The 10,518-nt window shown below is 45.8% G+C and overlaps 1 long non-coding RNA gene across 1 annotated transcript; it reads right to left on the bottom strand.

Moving 5' to 3' along the window:
* Window positions 1-7,100: 7,100 nt before the first annotated feature.
* On the bottom strand, window positions 7,101-10,346 carry LOC135966916 (uncharacterized). Its single transcript, XR_012422483.1, has 3 exons — window positions 10,206-10,346; window positions 8,241-8,313; window positions 7,101-7,223 (listed from the first exon to the last, which is right to left on the bottom strand). It is a non-coding gene; the product is annotated as an uncharacterized lncRNA (long non-coding RNA).
* Window positions 10,347-10,518: the final 172 nt, after the last annotated feature.

The raw sequence follows: 10,518 nt of genomic DNA, 5'->3' as shown, positions 1-10,518 counted from the left end.
ATTTTTCTTTTATCTTTCTACTTAGCATGTAAGCCTTCTCATGCATGTCTCCTCGTGATGGAAAGAGGCTGCCTCACCTCTAGGCCTTATGTCCAAGTCAGGCAGGCTGGAGGAAGAATGGTAAAGGGACAAAAAGATCTTTCTCCTTCCTAGGAGGTTTCGCCTTTTTTATTCCAGAAGGGATGGCCTTCTTAGAGACTTCCATGTGTATCTCATTGGCTAGATGTATTCATATGGCCAGTCCTACCTGCAAGGGAAACTGAAGATTTTTAGCTTTGAAGCCTCATAAGAAGGTTGTGTGAAATGGTTAAGTGAACCAAGCTACATACAGCAGCTGCCAAAACACATATGTCAATAACAATAAGCTACCAAGTGGTATCAAGGGACATAGTTAAAAAGGGTAGTAGGCTGGGTGCGGTGGCTCATGTCTATAATCCCAACTCTTTGGGAGGCCGAGGCGGGCAGATCACTTGAGGTCATGAGTTCGAGAAGAGCTTAGCCAACATGGCAAAACTCCGTCTCTACTAAAAATACAAAAAATTAGCCGGCTGTGGTGCCGGGCACCTGTAATCCCAGCTACTTGGAAGGCTGAGGCAGGAGAATCTCTTGAACCTGGGAGGCAGAGGTTGCAGTAAGCTGAGATGGCGCCACTGCATTCCAGCCTGGGCAACAGAGCAAGACTCCATCTCAAAAAACGAAAAATACAATACAATAAAAAGGGTACTAGGTGGAATTTCCAGATAGCTGAAAATTCATAGAGATTCCTGGAGGGTGGTGCACCCAGGGAGGACACAGATGCTCCACGTCCCGTCCCCCATATGCATTTTTTTTCTTTCTTTCTTTCTTTCTTTCTTTCTTTCTTTCTTTCTTTCTTTCTTTCTTTCTTTCTTTCTTTCTTTTCTTTCTTTCTTTCTTTCTTTCTTTCTTTTTTTTGAGACAGAGTTTCACTCTGGTCGCCTAGGCTGGAGTACAATGGCATGATCTTGGTTCACTGCAACCTCTACCTCTCAGGTTCAAGTCATTCTCCCGCCTCAGTCTCTCGAGTAGTTGGGACTACAGGTGCACACCACCACGCCTGGCTCATTTTTGTATTTTCTGTAGAGATGGGGTTTCACCATGTTGGCCAGGCTGGTCTTGAACCCCTGACTGCAGGTGATCCACCCACCTCGGCCTCCCAAAGTGCTGGGGATACAAGTGTGAGTCACTGGGCCTGGCCCCCCATATACATTTCTTCATATGTATCCTTTATAATATTGTTTATAATAAACTGGTAAATGTTGGATCAGTAATTCATATAGGAGTACTGAGCTTGAAAGAATCATAAGAACTGGCCCAACATGCAGAAGAAATAGAAGCCAATGGCATTGATGTCACTGCACTTTTCTTTTCAAACCATGAAACAAAGATGCTCTAATTAATTTTCTAATGGAGGCAGCTGCTGCTACCCTTGCATTGCCATTTTATTACTATCACATTCCTGCCCTGACAGGGGTAAAGATTTTTGCTGAGAAGCTGTTTGATGAGATTCAGCGTGAGAGCCCCACTTACTTTTTTTTCTCTTCTTTTTTTTTTTGGAGACAGAGTCTGGCTCTCGCCCAAGCTGGAGTGCAGTGGCACTATCATGGCTCACTGCAACCTCTGCCTCCTGGGCTCAAGCAATCCTCCCACCTCAGACTCAAGAGTAGCTGGGACTACAGGCATGTGCCTCCACACCTAGACAAAATGTTGTATTTTTTGAGGGGACGGGGTTTCACCATGTTGCCCAGGCTGGTCTGAAACTCCTGAGCTCAAGTGATCTGCCTTCCTTGGCCCTCAAACTGCTGGGATTACAGGTGTGAGTCAGTGTGGCCGGCCAAAAGCCCCACTTTGTAAAGGCTGAAATTCAGTGACACAGATCTCAGACTTCAGGCAATGTGTTGATCAGAATCGCCAGCAATAGTTGACCTTCCTGTTGTGGATGGATGAGCAACTGTTAAGTGCTCTGGTGATGGGAGCAACTGGAGCAGTGGACAGATTTATATCCACAGATTTATCAACTTTTTGGTCAAACTAGGTTTTCTAGTGTCACAGATCAAAGCCATCATGACTCTCGTCCCTGCAGCGGAAGTGCGCCTACCCCATCTTCCGCTGCAGAAAGACTCTAGGGAGTTCACTGATAGTGCTGAAGTTAAACTAAAAAGCTTGGATTTTTTTCTTTCACTGGTTTAAAAGATGGAGACTTGGAAGCCTGTAGCCAGTCTGTCCAGTCAGGGTGTGTACATTAAGACATCATCCACCCTAAATAGTGCATTCTTTTCTCAGGGACTTTTTAGAAAAACTTGAACTAAACTCTCTCCTAGCAAATGAAATCTCACATCAATCAACAGATATTTAAGTGCTTACTGTGAGTCTTAAAAAGGTTTATTTTAGGTTGGACAGGGTGGCTCATGCCTGTAATCCCAGGACTTTGGGAGGCTGCCTTTGGGAGCTGGAATTAATCAATTATAGTTATCTTGATTTCTAGTTCTTAGTCTGATTTTAAAGTTTTCTACTGGACGTGGTGGCGCACGCCTGTGGTCCCAGCTACTTGAGTGGCTGAGGTGGGAAGAACAGTTGAGCCCGGGAGTTTGAGGCTGCAAGTGAGCTATGATTATACCATTGCACTCCAGCCTGGGTGACAGTGTAAGACCCAGTCTCTCAGAAAAGTTTTCTGATTTTAAACCACTATAATGTAGTTTTTTTTGGTGGTGGTGGTGGGGAATGTAATTTCATTTTAATAAATATCCATTTGGAATCTAGGTAACACTGAGCTACAGCATTTAGATAGGTACTTTAAAACCAAATTATAACATGATTCAACTATATACAACTGTGAATGCACCAGCTCATTCGGCTTTTCAGTCTAACTTTAGAGCAGATGCTTTCAGTTTAATTGCAATGTCACTGTTTTCTCCGAATACACTGTTATAGGACGAACAGGTTTGTATGCCCACTGCACAGTAACAGATCCATTACACTGAGACAGCAGGGATGTGGCAGAGAGTTTAATGACGGCAGAGCACCGAGTGAGGAGATGAGGAGATGGGAGAAGACTTTCAAACCCATCTCTCCAAGGAGTTCTGAGCCTGGGTTTTTTATTGTGTTTTTTTTTTTTGTTTTTTGAAACTGAGTTTCGCTCTTGTTGCCCAGGCTGGAATGCAATGGCATGATCTAGGCTCACTGCAACCTCTGCCTCCCGGGTTCAAGAGATTCTCCTGCCTCAGCCTCCCGAGTAGCTGGAATTACAGGCATCCAACACCACGCCTGGCTAATTTTTTGTATTTTTAGTAGAGACGGGGTTTCGCCATGTTGGCCAGGCTGGTCTCAAACTCCTGACCTCAGGTGATCCACCTGTCTCAGCCTCCCAGAGTGCTGGGATTACAGGCGTGACCCACCATGCCCGGCCCTGGGCTTGGGTTTTAAAGGCTATCATGAAGGGCAAGGGGCCAGAGATTTGGGGTTATCAATTGGTCAGGGCAAAAGGGATGAAATCATCAGGATGTGGAAACTGCATTCTCTGGTGAATCAGCTTTTTGTGAGGTCCCTCAGACCAGCTGGCATCAGCGAGGTCCCGCAGATCAGCTGGCATAGGAGTGTTACCAGTATGTGGGATCTGAAGGCATGTCTCAAAGGGAAACCCTTTAATAATGTTCATTCAGGTTATCTCTAGAGCAGTTATGGGGGACTAAAATCTTCTAACGGGGTCTACATGATCCTAGGATAATAGGTGCCAAACAACTACGAGGAAGCAGGTCAGGATTAAGCTGACCTCAGGATTAAGCTGACCTCAGGGTTAAGCTGACCTCAGGGTCAAGCTGACCTCAGGATTAAGCTGACCTCAGGGTTAAGCTGACCTCAGGATCAAGCTGGCCTCAGGATTAAGCTGACCTCAAGATTAATGCTGCATGTGCTGCAAACTTGGTTTACTTTTGTTTCTTCCCCAATTAATCTTATAAAGTTTATAGGGGCGGTTTCAATGTTGGAGTTAGATGAGGACTTGCTTTAGTTCTACAACTAAAAGTTTTTATGGTGGCTTTCTCATCACAAAGCAAAGATCTTCTGCAAAGATGAATTTAAGTTTCCACTTCCTGCAATGTAGGAAACTTCTCAAAACTCAAAGTTTCAGAATTCCAAAGGGCTCTTGAGGGCCTTTTCCTCTTGGAAGTCCTCTCTCTGTCACTAGAGAGAGAGCTGTTTTCTTTTTCTTTTCCTTTTTTTTTTTTTTTTTTTTTGAGATGGAGTCTCACTCTGTTGCCAGGCTGGGGTGCAGTGGCACGATCTCGGCTCACCGCAACCTCCGCCTCCCAGGTTCAAGCAATTCTCCTGTCTCAGTCTCCCGGGTACCTGGAATTATAGGCGCCTACCACCATGCCCCAACTGCTGACCTTAGATGATCCACCCACCTCGGCCTCTCAAAGTGCTGAGATTACAGTCTGGGCCACTGCACCTGGCCCTTAATCTCTTTTCTAACAAAATTTGGTGTATGCTGTGTTTTTTTTTTAAGACAGGGTCTTGACAAAATGTTGGGATCACAGGTGTGAGCCACTGCACCCAGCAAAGTGCTCACATCCATTTAGTTTAATTTTTAGTGCCAGTTTATTAGAGCTTGAAGAAGGTACCTCACTGTCGCTTTCCTGTACATAAACATAGATATAGTGCTATTGAAGCACTTTTTCCTTCGTTCTGTTTTTTTCTTAACATTTCCATTGAACAGATGATTTTTCTTTCTTTGTTTTGAGATGGAGTCTCGCTCTGTCACCCAGGCTGGAGTACAGTGGCGTGATCTTGGCTCCTTGCAGCCTCCCCATCCTGGGTTCAAGTGATTCTCCTGCCTCAGTCACCCAAGTAGCTGGGACCACAGATGAGCACCACCACACCCAACTCATTTTTGTATTTTTAGTAGAAATGGGGTTGCACCATGTTGGCCAGACTGGTCTCGAACTCCTGACCTCAAGCAATCCTCCCGCCTCAGTATCCCAAAGTACTGGGATTAAGGAGTGAGTCACCACACCCAACCAAAGCATTTTCATCCTTGGAAAACAATCTTATCTTCACTTTACTGCCAGGGAAACCAATCTTCCCTCTCTGAGGTTGTAAAATCTTCCCTCTGGGCAGGGTAGATAACACTAATCAATTTGGAGACACATCTCTCTAAGTTGGACCCTCCCTTCCTCCCTCCCTCCCTCCCTCCCTTCCTCCCTTCCTTCCTTCTTCCCTCTCTCCCTCTCTCTGTCTCTCTTTCTCTCTTTTCAATGTCTTGCCCTGTCGCCCAGGCTGGAGTGCAGTGGTGTAATCTCAGCTTACTGCAACCTCTGCCTCCCAGGTTCAAGCGATTCTTCGTTCCTTGGCCTCCTGAGCAGCTGGGACTACAGGCACGCACCACCACACCCAGCTAATTTTTTGTATTTTTAGTAGAGATGGGGTTCCACCATGTTGGCCAGGCTGGTCTCCAACTCCTGACCTCAAGCAATCCACCGGCCTCGGCCTCCCAAAGTGCTGGGATTGCAGTCATAAGCCATCTCTCCCAGCCTAAAATTGGATTTTCTTTTTCTTTTTCCTTTTTTTTTTTTTTTTTTTTTGAGATGGAGTCTCGCTGTGTCACCCGGACTGGAGTGCAGTAGTGCGATCTCAGCTCACTACAACCTCCACCTCCTGGGTTCAATTGATTCTGCTGCCTCAGCCTCCTGAGTAGCTGGGATTACAGGTGCATGTCACTATGCCTGGCTAATTTTTGTATTTTTAGCAGAGATGGGGTTTCATCATATTGGTCAGGCTGGTCTTGAACTCCTGATCTCGTGATCCTCCCACCTCAGCCTCCCAAAGTGCTGGGATTACAGGCGTGAGCCACTGTGCCCGGCCCAGATTTTCTATTAGAAAGATGGTTGTTCTGGAGTCTTTTTCATAATACTATTATTCTAAGCAGGAAAGTATATTTTATATAATGTCTCATGGTGTAGCTGCTCTATACTTCACTATTTTCCCCATATCCAATTTCTCAGCATCCTTTCTAATATACTAATTTAATCATATCATCATCCCATAAATCAACATTTCCTGATTCTCTGTAGCTTATTTACTGATTCTAATCCTTTCTAATATACTAATTGAATCATGCCACTCCATATATCAAAATTTCCCCATTGTCTATAGCCTGTGTACTCATTCACCAAATGAGTGAATGTTTGAAAGTAATTAGAATAGTGCCTGGCACAAGTTCTAACAAACAGAAGTTAGTTAAAGAAGTGACCGGGTGCTGTGTCTCACCCCTGTAATCCTAGTACTTTGGGAGGCCAAGGCGGGCAGATAGCTTGAGCCCAGCAGTTCAAGACCAGTGTAGCAACACAGTGAGAACCCATCTCTAGAAAAAATTACCCAGGCATGGTGGAGCGTTCCTATAGTCCCAACTACTTGGGAGGTCAAGGCAGGAGGATTACTTGATCCTGGGAGATCAAGGCTGCAATGAGTCAAGTGGTACCACTACACTCCAGCCTGTGTGACAGAGTAAGACTGTATAAAATAATAATAATAATAAATAAATAAAATAAGTCATTTTGGATTTGGCAGAGAAAGGTACGTGTGTGTTTGTGGGTTTGAGGGTGAGGCTGGCAAATCTTTGGAAGGAGATGGAGGAGAAGTAGAAAAGCAGAGAATGTGAAGGGAGGGACACCAAATGGAGTGAAAGGCTCTAGGGGGACCAACGGTAAGGGCTGACCTAGGAAAGGAGGTAGCCCCATTTGAACTCAGTGACAACCAGCTACAGGAGAGGGCCATTCTGAGAACTTGTGTTAGGAAGTGGGCTGGGCACCAGTCTCTTAGAAGTCAGTGATTTGCATCAGCAGTTCCTGAGAATTTTACTTACAAGGCTAAAGGAGCAAAAAGGTAGGGAAATTGCCCCAGTCTCATCACCTTAAAAAGAGTAACTGGCCAGGCAGGGTGACTCATGCCTGTAATCCCAGCACTTTGTGAGGCTGAAGCAAGAGGATCGCTTGAGCTCAGGAGTTAGAAACCATCCTGGGCAACATGGCAAGACCTTGTCTCTACCAAAAATTAAAACAAACAAACAAACAAACAAACAAACATCAGCAGGGAGGGAATGGTGGCACACGCTTGTAGTCCCTGTTACTCTGGAAGCTGAGACAGGAGGATCGCTTGAGCCCAGGAAGTCCAGTCTGCAGTGAATCATGGCCCTTGCACTGCACTTCACCCTGGGAGAAAGAATGAGACCCTGTCTCAAAACCAAAAACAAAACAAAAAAAAGGATGGGGAGTAACTGAAGTTTACCTTGACACTCGTTTCTATTTGTAGAATACACACACACACACACACACACACACACACACACACAGGCCAAAGTCTTTCATTCTGGAGTATAGAGTACAGCTTAAAATGAAAGGCCGGGCGCGGTGGCTCAAGCCTGTAATCCCAGCACTTTGGGAGGCCGAGATGGGCGGATCACGAGGTCAGGAGATCGAGACCATCCTGGCTAACACGGTGAAACCCCGTCTCTACTAAGAAATACAAAAAATAGCCGGGCGAGGTGGCAGCGCCTGTAGTCCCAGCTACTCGGGAGGCTGAGGCCGGAGAATGGCGTGAACCCGGGAGGCGGAGCTTGCAGTGAGCTGATATCCGGCCACTGCACTCCAGCCTGGGCTACAGAGCGAGACTCCGTCTCAAAAAAAAAAAAAAAAAAAAAAAAAATGAAAATGAGGCTGGGCGCGGTGGCTCACGCCTGTAATCCCAGCACTTTGGGAGGCCGAGACGGGCGGATCACGAGGTCAGGAGATCGAGACCATCCTGGCTAGCACAGTGAAACTCCGTCTCTACTAAAAAATACAAAAAAATTAGCCGGGCGAGGTGGCGGGCGCCTGTAGTCCCAGCTACTCGGGAGGCTGAGGCAGGAGAATGGCGTGAACCTGGGAGGCGGAGCTTGCAGTGAGCTGAGATCCGGCCACTGTACTCCAGCCTGGGCGACAGAGCGAGACTCCGTCTCAAAAAATAAAGAAAATGAACAGTTTGTTGGAGGGGCACAGTGGCTCACGCCTGTAATCCCAGCACTTTGGGACGCCAAGGCAGGCGGATAACAAGCTCAAGAGATCGAGACAATCCTGGCCAACATGGTGAAATCCCGTGTCTACTAAAAAATACAAAAATTAGCTGGGCGTGGTGGCGGGCACCTGTAGTCCCAGCTACTCAGGAGACTGAGGCAGGAGAATTGCTTGAACCTGGGAGGTAGAGGTTGCAGTGAGCTGAGATCATGCCAATGCACTCCAGCCTGGCGATAGAGCGAACCTCCGTCTGAAAAAAAGAAAAAAAAAAAGAAAATGAAGTTTGTCACATGTTGGTTGTAACTCTTTTGGACTGAATTTTTACGAGTTCAAGTGTTTTCCTTCACACTATGATAACAATTGGCACTTATATGAGCTCTTTGTAGATTTACAGAGGGCGTTAACCAGCAAAATCTAACAATCCACTAAAACTACAATTAATATAATCAGCCAATCATGTAATGAATAAAGGCTATGGGAAAGATTATTGAAATGATGACAATAACAAAATATACTTTGAAGATTACATGGAATTTAAATTTCAAGGAGTAAGGGAAAAGCTGATTAATTTTTGATGTTTTCTACACCTTTAATAGTCTTTTCATTCGGTTTTTGTAAATCTCCCTTGGTTTTTACATTTCCAGGAATTCAGCGTTTAGCACCTTGTACCATTTTTTAGTCCTAAAAAAGATTCTGGATCATACCAGAAGCCAGTTAAGTGCGTGACCAGAAATCTGTAGCAGAAGCAAGTCTTTTGCACTTTTCCACTGGAGGGGTTTATAGAGAGTGATCTGCTAGATGAAATTCAACCCGGTTTGGTTCATTTCTTTCCAGCTTCTGCACCTTTAACAAGATTGTACTGAGTGCACATCCCAAAGGAGCAGGCATTTTAATTGCCCTATACAAGCCAAGCAAACAAGAAATACCTTGGCCGTGTCAGAGACGTTGGAACCAGAGTGACTCCATTTTGAGTGAGGGCTAGGGAAATGAGGCTGAGACTTGCTGGGCTGCATTCTCAGAAAGTTAGGCATTCCCAGCCTCTTGATGTTTATGGTTAAGGGAACATATTAATAACGTTTGCCGCCGGGCGCGGTGGCTCACACCTGTAACCCCAGCACTTTGGGAAGCTGAAGCGGGCGGATCACTTGAGGTTGGGAGTTTGAGACCAGTCTGGCCAACACTGCAAAACCCCGTCTCTACTAAAAATACAAAAATTAGCCAGATGTGGTGGCGCATGTCTGTAATCCTAGCCACTGGGCAGGCTAAGGCACGAGAATCGCTTGAACCCGGGAGGTGGAGGTTCTCAGTGAGCCCCGATCACACCATTGCACTCCACCTGGGTGACAGTGTGAGACTCTGTCTCAAAAAAAAAAAAAAAAAGTTTACTAAACAGACCCAGACTTGGGAGGGTCCAGATATCCCAATATCTGGAGAACAAAGGCATTCCTAATTTTGCTTTAAAGATAATAATATTGATGCTTGCAAAATACAGTAATTAAGAAAATTAATCCTTTATCATAAACCCTGGAAGTAGAACGCATCTCCTCATATATAGGACTATTGTATCTAGGGTGGACATGTTCCTCTTACTTTTGGGAACATCCTACTCTGTCTACGGAGCAGCTGTTCTTTCACCACTTTACTTTCTTAATAAACTTGCTTTTGCTTTGCACTGCGGACTCGCTCTGAATTCTTTCTTGCGCGAGATCCAACAACTCTCTCGGGGTCTGGATCAGGACCCCTTTCCTGTATGTAGTAGCCCTATCGCTCTTCTCCACGGCACGTTCACCTCACATTCCTAGAGCTTTAGGATTTACCCTGAGGGTTCATGTGCTTTGATTCTAAGGCAAAAGTGCATTTCCAAGTCTACCATCATTGAGGACCTAGTACGAGCTTTTTCCTCTTTATTTTTATTTTTAATTTTTTTGAGACGAAGTTTCGCTCTTGTTGCCTAGGCTGGAGTGCAATGGTGCGGTTTCGGCTCACTGCAACCTCCGCCTCACGGGTTCAAGCGATTCTCCTGTCTCAGCCTCCTGAGTAGCTGGGATTACAGGCGCCCGCCACTAGGCCCGGCTAATTTTTTGTATTTTTAGTAGAGACGGGGTTTCACCATGTTGGCCAGGCTGGTCTCGAATTCCTTACCTGTCTCGAACTCCTGACCAGTCTCAAACTCCTGATCCGCCCGCCTTGGTGTCCCAACGTGCTGGGATTACAGGCGTGAGCCACCGCGCCCGGCCACTTTTTCCTCTTTAAAGAAAAAAAAGAGATTATTTGAAATGTCCGTCGTGGCAATGGAGAGGGATAGCCCTAGAGGACATGCGGGCTTATTATTATTATTAGAGAAGAACGTTAGCCCCTGTCCGCCTCCTACACTGGAGGTCCCGCGACTCCCAGACCTCCAAGTAGGACTACAAAACAGAGGATTCTGGGGGAAGGAAGTGACGATCGGCGCAAA

This window comes from Macaca fascicularis, chromosome 13 (assembly GCF_037993035.2).
Source record: "Macaca fascicularis isolate 582-1 chromosome 13, T2T-MFA8v1.1".
In the NCBI taxonomy this organism is placed as follows: Eukaryota; Metazoa; Chordata; class Mammalia; order Primates; family Cercopithecidae; genus Macaca; species Macaca fascicularis.
This window is presented reverse-complemented; position numbering and strand designations above follow the sequence as displayed.